This window comes from Oryctolagus cuniculus, chromosome 9 (assembly GCF_964237555.1).
Source record: "Oryctolagus cuniculus chromosome 9, mOryCun1.1, whole genome shotgun sequence".
Classification (NCBI taxonomy): domain Eukaryota; kingdom Metazoa; phylum Chordata; class Mammalia; order Lagomorpha; family Leporidae; genus Oryctolagus; species Oryctolagus cuniculus.
In genome coordinates, this window is record NC_091440.1 from 64,398,253 (window position 1) to 64,409,677 (window position 11,425).

Sequence of the window (11,425 nt, forward strand, 5' to 3'; positions counted from 1 at the left end):
ATGGCCTGGGGAAGCAGTAGAAGATGGCCCAAGTCCTTGGGCCCTGCCTTGCGTGGGAGACTTGGAAGAAGCAACTGGCTCCTGGCTTCAGATCGGTGCAACTCTGGCTGTTGTGGTAACTGGGGAGTGAACCAGCAGACAGAAGACCTCTCTCTCTGTGTAACTCAAATTTCAAATAAATAAATAAAAAGAAAAACATAACGTGGGACAGGGGGACAGGGATGAACTTAGTCATGCTCATGCTGTTTGGCACACTGTTCAGGAGTCCTTGTTAATTTGGTAGAAATAGAAGAAAAGAGGTAGATTTGGGAAAAGGCATAAATGGTTGAATGGCAGCAGGCTACTAAATGAGTTTTCACCATGAAGCCTGATTCCCCGCCGGGCCACCAGTGGCCCCTGCCCCCAGGACCCAGGTGAGACAGTGACCGTCATTCAGCCGTGACATTTGTCAGATGTAGGCTTCTAAGGAGACATTTCAGAAACAACTGTCATATCAGTGTTGCTGGAAGGGGATATTTCAAAACCATATGGAGGAGAAATATTTGTAAAACGCATACAAAAGACTATCTAGGTCATGGAAAGATTTCGCAAAACTCAGTAGCAGAACAAGAGCTCAATTAAGAAATGGGCAGTAGGGGCCGGTGCTGTGATGTAGTGGGTAAAGCCACTGCTTGCAGTGCCAGCATCCCATATGGGCAGTGATTCGAGTCCCTGGCTATTGCCTGGAAACACAGTGGAAGATGGCCCAAGTCCTTGGGCCCCTGCACCCATGAGGGAGACCAAGAAGAAGCCTCTGGCTCCTGGCTTTGGATCAGCCTAGTTCCGACTTATAGTCAGTCATTTGGGGTGTGAACCAGCAGATGGAAGACCTCTCTCTGTTTCTGCCTAGCTTTAACTCTGCCTTTGCCTTTCAAATGAATAAATTAACTAAATAAATCTTTTTAAAAATGGGCAATAAATGTAAAATACCTATTTCATCAACAAGATATGGATGGGCAGTAAGTACATGAAGAATTCCTCAACATCATTGATCATTAGAGAGTATAAATTAAAGCCACAACAAGATAACACTACATACTTACCAGGATGTGTCAAACTTTAGAAACCTGACATCACTGAGTGCTGGGAGCTTGCAAAGCATCTGAACCTCTCATACTTCGCTCCTGGTGACCCAGAATGATACAGGTTCTTTGGCAGACAGTTGGGCACTCTGAAGAGAAACATACCAGCCTGCAGCTCAGCAATCCCAGCCCCGCGAGTTTACCCAAGAGAAATGAGAACACTTAAGAGACCATAAAGAAGTTTGTGGAAAATTTGATGACTAGATAAAACAAACTGTATCATGGTTTTTCAGTGGAATACTACTCAGCAATGAAAATGAAAGACCATGTGGTACTCCCAACAGCTTGGATGACTTGCCAGTGTGTTCTGCCAAGTGAAAGCAGCCAGACTCTCGGGCTGCATTCGATGTGCTTCTGTTTGTATGACTCTCAAACAGGCAAGACTGTAGGGATGAAAACAGGTCATTGTCAGGTTGGAATATGGAGAGGGATTGACTACCAAGAAAAACAAAGGAACTTTTGGGGCTCCTAGACATCCTGATGGTGGCGTTGATTACATGACCATATGTTAAAACTTAATCTGTGGGGCCGGCACTGTGGCACTGGCATCCCCTATGGGCGCTGGTTTGAGTTCCAACTGCTCCATCCAGCTCCCTGCTAATGTGCCTGGGAAAGCATCGGATGATGGCCCAGGTGCATGGGCTGCTGCTACTGATGTGGGAGACCTGGAAGAAGCTCCTGGCTCTGGCTCTGGCTTTGGCCTGGCCCAGTGTTGACTGTCGTGGCCATCTGGGAAGTAACTAGTGATGGAAAATAGCTGGCTTGCTCGCTCGCTCTCTTTGTAACTCTGACATTCAAATAAATCTTTTTAAAAACAAAATAAATGGATCTGTATCATGGGTGTCTGCAACAGTGAAAGGATAAGGTAGATCAGTGCATGCTGACTTGGAAGGAGTTCTGTATGCTTGGGTATAGGTGGCAAGTTTCAAAACAATACTAATAGTGGGGTCAGTGCTGTGGCGTAGTGGGTAAAGCCTCTGCCTGCGGTGTCGGCGCCCATAGGGGCACCAGGGGGCACCGGTTCTAAATCTTAAAGTAATAAGTTAGGTCCTCTTTATATTAAGAAAATATCTATTTCTGGGGCTGGTGTGATGCATTGGGTTGGGCCACCACCTGCAATGCCTACATCTCATATAGGAGCCCCAATTCCAGTCCCAGCTACTTCACTTCTGATCCAGCTCCCTGCTAATGCACCTCAGAAAGCAGTAGAAGATGACCCCAGGACCACCCATGTGGGCGATCTGGATGAAGTTTCAGACTCCTGGCTTCAGCTTGGCCCAGCCATTGTAGCCATATGGGGCTGTGAACCAGCGGATGGAAGATCACTATTCTCTCCCTCTCTGTCACTCTGCCTTTCAAACAAAATAAACCTTAGAAAAGTAGTTTCTACATGAGCTTTGCTGAAGAGGCTCCAAAAACTTCATGGAAGTGCATTTTATAATTTTTTTAAAAAATTATAAAATGTTTTTTATAAAATGCAGTTTTAAAAACTGCATGAATTTCAAAGTTTTTTTGTGCCAAAATGAACCTGACATTTAATTCTGGTTTTTCAAAAGTTTTTTGAAGTTCGCTGAGATATAAACACCAGAAAAAGTCAGAAACACACCAAACACTTTAACAGTGCCACATCTGGGGAGGAGACTCATACAGAAGACAAAACAAGGAGAACTTTTCTGTACATGTTTATCTTTACAATGAGACTATGCATGAATTACATATTTTCATGTGTCAGGCCCAAAGGGAGACCGTACCTGTTGTGAACTAAACTAAAGACCACTCCAGGAAACAGATAATGCTCCATTTCTACTCCGCTGGGCAATTTAAGGTTGGAAATCCTGCCACCAAGGGAGAAGATCCCCTGGAAGACTACATGATGCCACTCGTCAGACGTATATTGAGTGTCACATGCGTCTGTCCTGAGCACCACACAACCCAGCAGTCCACAGGTGCTGCCTGCCCGGGAAAGGGGTGAGAGAAGTGGGTTGGGGTCCACTTCAGAATTGCAGGCCTGCCCTGTAACCTGGACAAAGTCTCCTAGGGTTAGCAGGTGAATCCCATCTCACCAAGGAGGGAAGGTGCCAGGGCCGTACAAGAAGGGAGGCTTTGAAGGAAGTGCCGGGAGAGGATCTGCAAGCAGCCAGCCATGGAGTGAGCTATTTATTTGCCTATGGGAAATTTAGGAAGTGAGCATACCTAGGAGAGGGGGAGCTCATTGCAACTTTGACAAATTGCCAATTGATTGAGAACAATTGGGAATAATTATTCCCTATTATAGTGGGAATGTTAAGTAAACTGTTCTGAAATCAGAGAAAATCAAAGGATGTTCTTGACCATGAACCTGGAAGAGCTGAGGCTAGAGCTCAAATTGGCTTGACCTTGCAGTTTTTTTCTCTTGCCTTTGAATAAGCAGCTTCTCCCTGCGTGGAGACAGGGTTCTAAAGGCAGAATGGGTGCACGTGTCCTTTCCTGCGCTGCGTGCTGTTGGCGTGAACCAGCCTTGCTGTGAACACAGGCAGGCACAGAACCGCTCCCGTCACAGCTTTACGCATCGAAATAACAGCAGCCCCGGCAGCTGCAAGAGGCTTTGCCTGTTCCAGGGCAGCTTTTGGAGGTAGTGAGTCCCTGTTACTCACCCAGCTTTGTCTCCTCTTCAGAAATAACACTCTTCGGCCGGCGCCGCGGCTCACTAGGCTAGTCCTCTGCCTAGCGGCGCCGGCACACCGAGTTCTAGTCCCAGTCGGGGCGCCGGATTCTGTCCCGGTTGCCCCTCTTCCAGGCCAGCTCTCTGCTGTGGCCAGGGAGTGCAGTGGAGGATGGCCCAAGTGCTTGGGCCCTGCACCCCATGGGAGACCAGGAGAAGCACCTGGCTCCTGGCTCCTGCCATCGGATCAGCGCGGTGCGCCGGCCGCAGCGCGCCGGCCACGGCGGCCATTGGAGGGTGAACCAACGGCAAAGGAAGACCTTTCTCTCTGTCTCTCTCACTGTCCACTCTGCCTGTCAAAAAAAAAAAAAAAAAAAACAGAAATAACACTCTTCATCACCTTCACACAGCATTGGCAAGTGAAACCTTCGCAACGTCAGTCAGCTATGAGATGACATTTTGTGAGCCACCTACACAGAGATTCATCCAGAAGCCCCACAAACCTTCGCCTGCAAGCCTAATAAATGGAAATGAAACACCCGGGCATGAACGTGTTGACTTCTCAAGCTGCCTTTATTGATGTTGCGAAAGGAGACCAAGTAATGGGCTGGAAAAGGACAGAAAAGAAAGCACAGGATTTTGTGAATACTTTGTGAATAACAATTACAACCATGCCACTTCTCGGTGAGCTCACTTGCTTGGCTTCCTCGTGAAAATGAGTGTTGATCAAAGCTAGGGGATCGCACATGCTGGAGAAGCAGTGAGCATGGGACAGTGAGGGGATTAGAATGTAGTGTGGTGATTAAGATGCTGCTTGGAGCACGCACACCCCCCATTGCTGTTCCGGGGTTCAAATCCCAGCTCTGCTGATTGCAGCTTCCCGCTGTTGTGCATCCTGGGAGGCAGCAGGTAATGTTTCAAATACCTTGTAGAAGGGAGGCCTGGGCCAGCGCCGTGGCTCACTTGGCTAATCCTCCGCCTGCTGCGCTGGCACCCCAGGTTCTAGTCCCGGTCGGGGTGCTGGATTCTGTCCCGGTTGCTCCTCTTCCAGTGCAGCTCTCTGCTATGGCCCAAGTCCTTGGGCCCTGCACCCCATGGGAGACCAGGAGGAAGTACCTGGTTCCTGGCTTCAGATCGGCCCAGCACGCCAGCCGCAGCAGCCACTGGGGGGTGAACCAATGGAAGGAAGACCTTTCTCTCTGTCTCTCTCACTGTCTAACTCTGCCTGTCAAAAAAAAAAAAAGGAGGCCTGGACTGAGTTCTCAGCTGTGACCTGCCCCAGCCCTGGCTATTGTGGGCATTTGGGAAGTGAACCAGCAGGTGGGAGATGGCTGCCTCTCTGTCTGCCTGTCAAATAAGAAGCCAGTTAAAGTGGAGCTGGGGTTTCACAATCTCTGTCCTATCTAATAGGTGTTTCTAAGCAGCTCCTATCACTAGTAATTGGGAAGGGAGAACATGTGTTTCTATAGAAGAGAAAAGTGTCTATTCTGAGTGGGTGGGTGGTGAACATAATCTTGTCCTTTTTTTTTTTTAAGATTTATTTATTCGAAAGAGTTACAGAGAGGCAGAGAGAGACAGAGAGAGATCTTCCATCCGCTGATTCACTCTCCAGATGACCGCAACAGCTGGAGCTGTGCCGATCTGGAGCCAGGAGCTTCTTCCGGGTCATCCACATGGGTGCAGGGGCCAAGGACTTGGGACACCCTCCGCTGCTTTCCCAAGCCATAGCAGAGAGCTGGATCAGAAGTGGAGCAGCTGAGACTCAAATCGGCACCCATATGGGATGCTGACACTGCAGGCGGCGGTTTTACCCACTATGCCACTGCGCCGGCCCCAGAACATAATCTTGTCTTAAGCTGATTTTTAAGGGCCATCATTATGGCGAGGTGGGTAAAGCCATTGCCTGCAATGGCAGCATCCCATATGGACTCTGGTTTGGTCTTGGCTGCTCCACTTCCGATCCAGCTCCCTTCTAATGCATCTGGTAAAGCAGCAGAAGATGGCCCAGGTGCTTGGGCCCCTGCATCCACATGGGAGACCCGAATGAAACTCCTGGCTCCTGGCTTTTGCCTGACTCAGCCCTGGCCATGGCAGCCATCTGGGGAGTGACCCAGTGGAAGTAAGATATTCTCTCTCTCTCTCTCACCTGGACTTTCAAATAAATTAATACATCTTTTTTTTTAAAAAAAAAATGATCTTTAAGGCTGTGATTCTAAACACTGGACCTGGCCAGGAAGAACCAGAGAGGGGGTTGCGGGCTCGTTGTCACTCAGAGGCTCTGCACACGGCTCCATCACACATGCTGAGTTTCACACATCGACTTCCTGCAGGGATCAGGAGACAGTCGCGTGTGTTCTGGGAAAAGCGCATCCGTTCCCTTTCCCTCCATGGCTTCGCAGAATCACCTGCCCCCGATTCCCCGGAAGAACCTGATTGCTGCCCATCTGGAGCCAGCTGTGCACCCATAAATCTGATCACTGAGGCCCAAGCAGGGAGCTGGGAAGCTCAGGTGTGGTCAAAGGCCTCCCACAGAGGGGCTGTGGTTGCAAAAGCAGCAGGAGTCCCCAGCGAAGGCTTGGCATCTAGCTGAGCATTCCAGAAAGCAGCCACGGTGTCCTGCAGCTGAGCTGCTCGGGAGTGGGCACGTGGGAACGTGAGTCACGAGGTCATCGCTGCACTTCTGTGCCCTGTGCCTGACTCTGACCTCCGCAACTAAAGGGATCAGAAGAGATCCATATCCACCAGTGAATTTCAAGATAATGATGAAGTTGGAGTTAAAGGCCCTTCCAATTATGGAATTCCCATGATTGCAGTCTAAAGATAAAAGGACGGAATACACAATCTATACAGATGATAGTAACATCCACGTTGTAAGTTCAGTTGTAATAGGGACTTACTTACTGGATGCGTAATTAGAGGAAGGAACCTAAATTGCAATGACAGCATCAGTAATCCACCATTTTATGTGTACTGTTAGCAACAGTTTTAAAAGTCTGGGGGCCAGAACTGGCATTGGGACTTAGTGGGTTAAGCCTCCACCTGTTATGCCAGCATCCCATATGGACACCAAGTTGAGTCCTGGCTGCTCCACTTGCAGTCCGGCTCCCTGCTAGTGCACCTGGGAAAGCAGCAGCAGATGACCCCAGCGCTTGGGCCCTGCTCCCACATGGGAGACTCAGAAGCTCCTGGCTCCTGGCTTTGGCCTGGCACAGCCCCAGCTGTTGCAGCTATTTGGGGAGTGAACCAGTGGATGGAAGGTCCCTTTCTCTCTGTTTCTCTCTCTCTCTCTCCCCTCTCTGTAATTCTGCCTTTCAAATAAATAAAATTTTTTTGAAAAATAAAAGAATTGCATGGAGCAGGGTGGGGAGAGGGCGTAACGTAACTTCCAGCTTTGTGGTACTGAGCTACCTATCCCTTATCAGAAGCATTTGTCACCCCAGTGTAAGGCACCCATGAAAACACTAAATCCAGTCAGTTGGGGGTCATAGGATCTGCGGTTCCTTTCTTATAGTGTCTGCAGCAATTTCTTTCTGCCAAGCTTTGGCTTCTACATCTAAAGAGAAAATAAGGGCCGGCACCGTGGCTCTCTAGGCTAATCCTCCGCCTGCAGCGCCGGCACCCTAGGTTCTAGTCCCAGTTGGGGCGCCAGATTCTGTCCCGGTTGCAGTGGAGGATGGCCCAAGTGCTTGGGCCCTGCACCCGCATGGGAGACCAGGGGAAGCAGCTGGCTCCTGGCTTTGGATGGGCGCAGAGCACCAGCCGTAACGGCCATTTGTGGGGTGAACCAACAGAGGGAAGACCTTTCTTTCTGTCTCTCTCACTGTCTAACTCTGCCTGTCAAAAAAAAAAAAAGGAAAGAAAGAAAGAAAATAAGAGCACTGGGCGTAGATGGAGCAGATGCCTCTAACAGTCACTGCAGGAAAGGCAGGCAGTGACACCAGTCACACCATTAGTCCCGAAAGCTTTGGGGTGCAAATCGACCGTTTGGTGCTCTGAGGTCCTCTTCCTGAGTGTGTGTGCTAGAGGTATCTAAATGGTGACCTCGTGCGGTCAAAGTCTGGATACATGTTTGTTTGGGTGGAGCAATTGTTTTCATGGTTAGTTTGGGCTGCAACAACAAAGGCAATAGATGGGGCAGCTTAGAAACAACAGAATTTATTTCCCACAGCCCCGGAGGCTGAAGGTGCAGGATCAGCCAGGGTGCCAGCATGTCCAGGTTCTGGTGAGGGCCCTCGCTCAAGCTGCAGGTTACCAACTTCTTGTGTCCTTCTGTTGTGGAGAGAGGGCAAGAGCTGTCTGGAGTCCCTTCCTGAAGGCACTGTCTGACTGCTCATGATCTAATCACCACCAGAAGGCGCTGTCCCATTGCTCATAATCTAATCACCACCACCACCCCACCACCACCAAGCAGCATTCCCTGGGGGTGAGAATTTCAACAAGAAGTTGGGGGAACACATTCATAACACATGTGTCTGGGTTTATCATATCTGAAAGGAACATGATAGGAAAACTTGCTCCACCTCTCTCTTACATGACAAATAAGCCTTATTTTGAAAATAGCTCTTTGCTGCCTTCCATCCTCAGTGGAAATGAGTGCCCAACTCTGCTGTTTTTCCAAGAAGAGGCTCCGCCTACACAGGATCTACTTTTGGGCTTGGAAGAGGGTGGTTGGTGCCACAGCTCACGCAGACTGACTTGCCAGATAAGTCGGGGTGAAATGTTGCAATTCTAGCTTGCGGGCTGAAATCACTCAGCCTGCCCTCCAGCTTGGGCTGTGAGAAAGAGCCTTAGACAGCTGAGAGCAAACAGCAGGATCCGCCTGGGGCTGTCTTGAAACATATGTTTCCGGGGTCTGAGAAAGGAAATGTAGAAGCTGTTACCATCAGGCAGACCTGCAGGAGCTTCAGGGAGACTTGGTGATGGGGGGGAGAAACAGCTCCTTCTGTACTTGGGAGGCGTGGAGAGAGGGGAGAATGATGGAAGGGTGAAGAAGAATGGGCGGAAGAGTGATTTCCGAATGGCTTTGGACTGCCTGTGTAAAGGGAGTCGAGCTAGGGTCCCACACAACTTCTGTGTTTTGAGGACAGGCTCTGGGGCAAAGCAGATTAAGCCACCACTTGGGACGCCTGCATTCCATACGCAGTGGTGGTTCAAGTCCCTGCTACTCGACTTTTTTTTTTTTTTTAAGATTTATTTATTTATTTGAAAGGCAGGGACTTGAACTGGCACCCATATGGGATGCCGGCACTGCAGACTGCGGCTTTAACCTGCTGCGCCACAGCGCCGGCCCCACTACTCTATTTATGATACAGCCTCCTTCTAATGCATCTGGCCGGCGCCGCGGCTCACTAGGCTAATCCTCCACCTTGCGGCGCCGGCACACCGGGTTCTAGTCCCGGTCGGGGCGCCAGATTCTGTCCCGGTTGCCCCTCTTCCAGGCCAGCTCTCTGCTGTGGCCCAGGAAGGCAGTAGAGGATGGCCCAAATGCTTGGGCCCTGCACCCGCATGGGAGACCAGGAGAAGTACCTGGCTCCTGCCATCCCATCGGATCAGCGTGGTGCGCCGGCCGCAGCGGCCATTGGAAGGTGAACCAACGGCAAAGGAAGACCTTTATCTCTGTCTCTCTCTCTCTCACTGTCCACTCTGCCTGTCAAAAAAAAAAAAAATGCATCTGGCAGGGCAGTGAAAGTTGGCCCAAGTGCTAGAGCCCCTGCCACCCATGTGGGAGACCTGGCTGGGGTTCAGGCTCCTGGCTTCAGGCTGACCCACCTCTGACTCTTGTGGCTGTTTGGAAAGTGAACCGGGGGATGGAAGATCTCTCTGTGTCTGTCACCTTGCCTTTCAAATAAATTCTCTTTTTCAGTTGCTGTCTAGTTGAGGTCCCATTGTCAAAAATTTGAAAGAAACTAAAAGGATCTAAAGACAGGAAATAATTTAATGATTATTACAAACATAACTCCTGACTATACTGCTTCAACTTATGTTTATATAATGTGAACCACACATATTCTCAGGAAAAAAAAATAAGATAAATACATTTAAAAAGTGCACAGAGGAAGGGAGTTACAGTGAAAAGGCCCCAGGCTCTGGGCCAGCTGTTTCAGGACGGCCTCTATCTCCTTCAGTTGCTGTTTCTTCTTCTTTGAAAAGGCTACGACCGAAGTGCCTTCCTTACATTGCTATTGTCAGGCTGAGAGTATAAGCTGGGGAATTAATTTGCAAATGTTAATATTTATTTTTACTAATGTGGGTTCTATAAGTTGCAAAGACAAATTCAAACTAGCTTAAGCAAATATTAGAAGAAATCTGCTCCACGGATCCTAACATGCAGGATAAGTAATAGAAAGATGTAATCCATAGGCCTGTTTCTCGAACCCTTGTTCCACCACGCTGTGACTTAGCGAAGGCTTGTCCAGAGGGAACCAAGCGCGCGCTTCTCAGAACAGTGCATCCTGAGACGCAGGTGCGATGCGCAGGCTGAGCTTAGAGAACCTGCTGTCCGGTGCTTCCCTGGCGTCCCCCTCACTGCTTTCTCCTGTCTCAGCGTCCTCCATGCTTTCAGGGCCCTGCCCTCCTCAGCGGTGTCACTCTGCTGGCAAACAGGATCTTCAGGAAAAGGACCCGGGAGAATCCTCGCTGAGATTTTAGATTTCCTCTAAGAAATGGCACTGGAGTAGCAGGTCGTAGGGAGATGTGAGAATGATGGAGCAGCAGCCTGGCTCACGTTCACAGACCCTTGGGAAGAGCTGGGTGATCGGAACTGCTCTCTTGATGCCCAGAGGCCCTGCCCAGCTGGTCAGTAGGGGCACAGAAGCCAGGAAAGCAGAGGTGAGGCTCCAAGCTGCCACACAGGAGGGCCACAGGGTGTGTTGCTCCGCACTGAACTGTGAGCTCCTACCATGCTAGAATTTGGAATTTGCACTTGTTGCCTTTATCTGGCACAGTGCTTGATACTCAGAAGACACTTATAAAAACTTGCTAAGAGAACACAATGGGGGCTGGGGCTTTGGCATAGCAAGTAAAGCCACTGCCTGCAGTACCGGCATCCCATATGGGTGCCAGTTCGAGTCCTGGCTGCTCCACTTCTGATCCAGTGCTCTGCTATGGCCTGGGAAAGCAGTAGAAGATGGCCCAAGTCCTTGGGCCCCTGTGCCCTCATGGGAGACCCGGAAGAAGCCCCTGGCTCCTGGCTTTGTATCAGTGCAGCTCTGGCCATAGCAGCTATTTGGGGAGTGAACCAGTGGATGGAAGACCTCTCTCTCTCTGCCTTTCAAATAAATAACTAAATCTTTAAAAAATAATAAACTGTAGCCATGAGAAAAAAATCACTGCATTGAACAAGTAATAAAAGCTAGAATCACTAATAATGGAATAATCTGATGTTACATGCTTATGGATAAAAGCACAATTAAACATACACATTTGCATATATATGTTTATGTTTTATATATATATATGAACACAATGGTGATCACCAAGTTGAGAACCAAGAGAGAAATGGACAAGGGGTGTAGAACAGAGATGTTCTGAAGTAAGGAGTGAACAAGGTTAATCATGCATGCGTGGGGTGAAGAAGACAGATCCAAAATGGAGTAATGTTTCTATTTTTGATTCCCAGTGGATTGGTGTAGAGCGATATTGACCTCTTCCAGGTGGACATAGT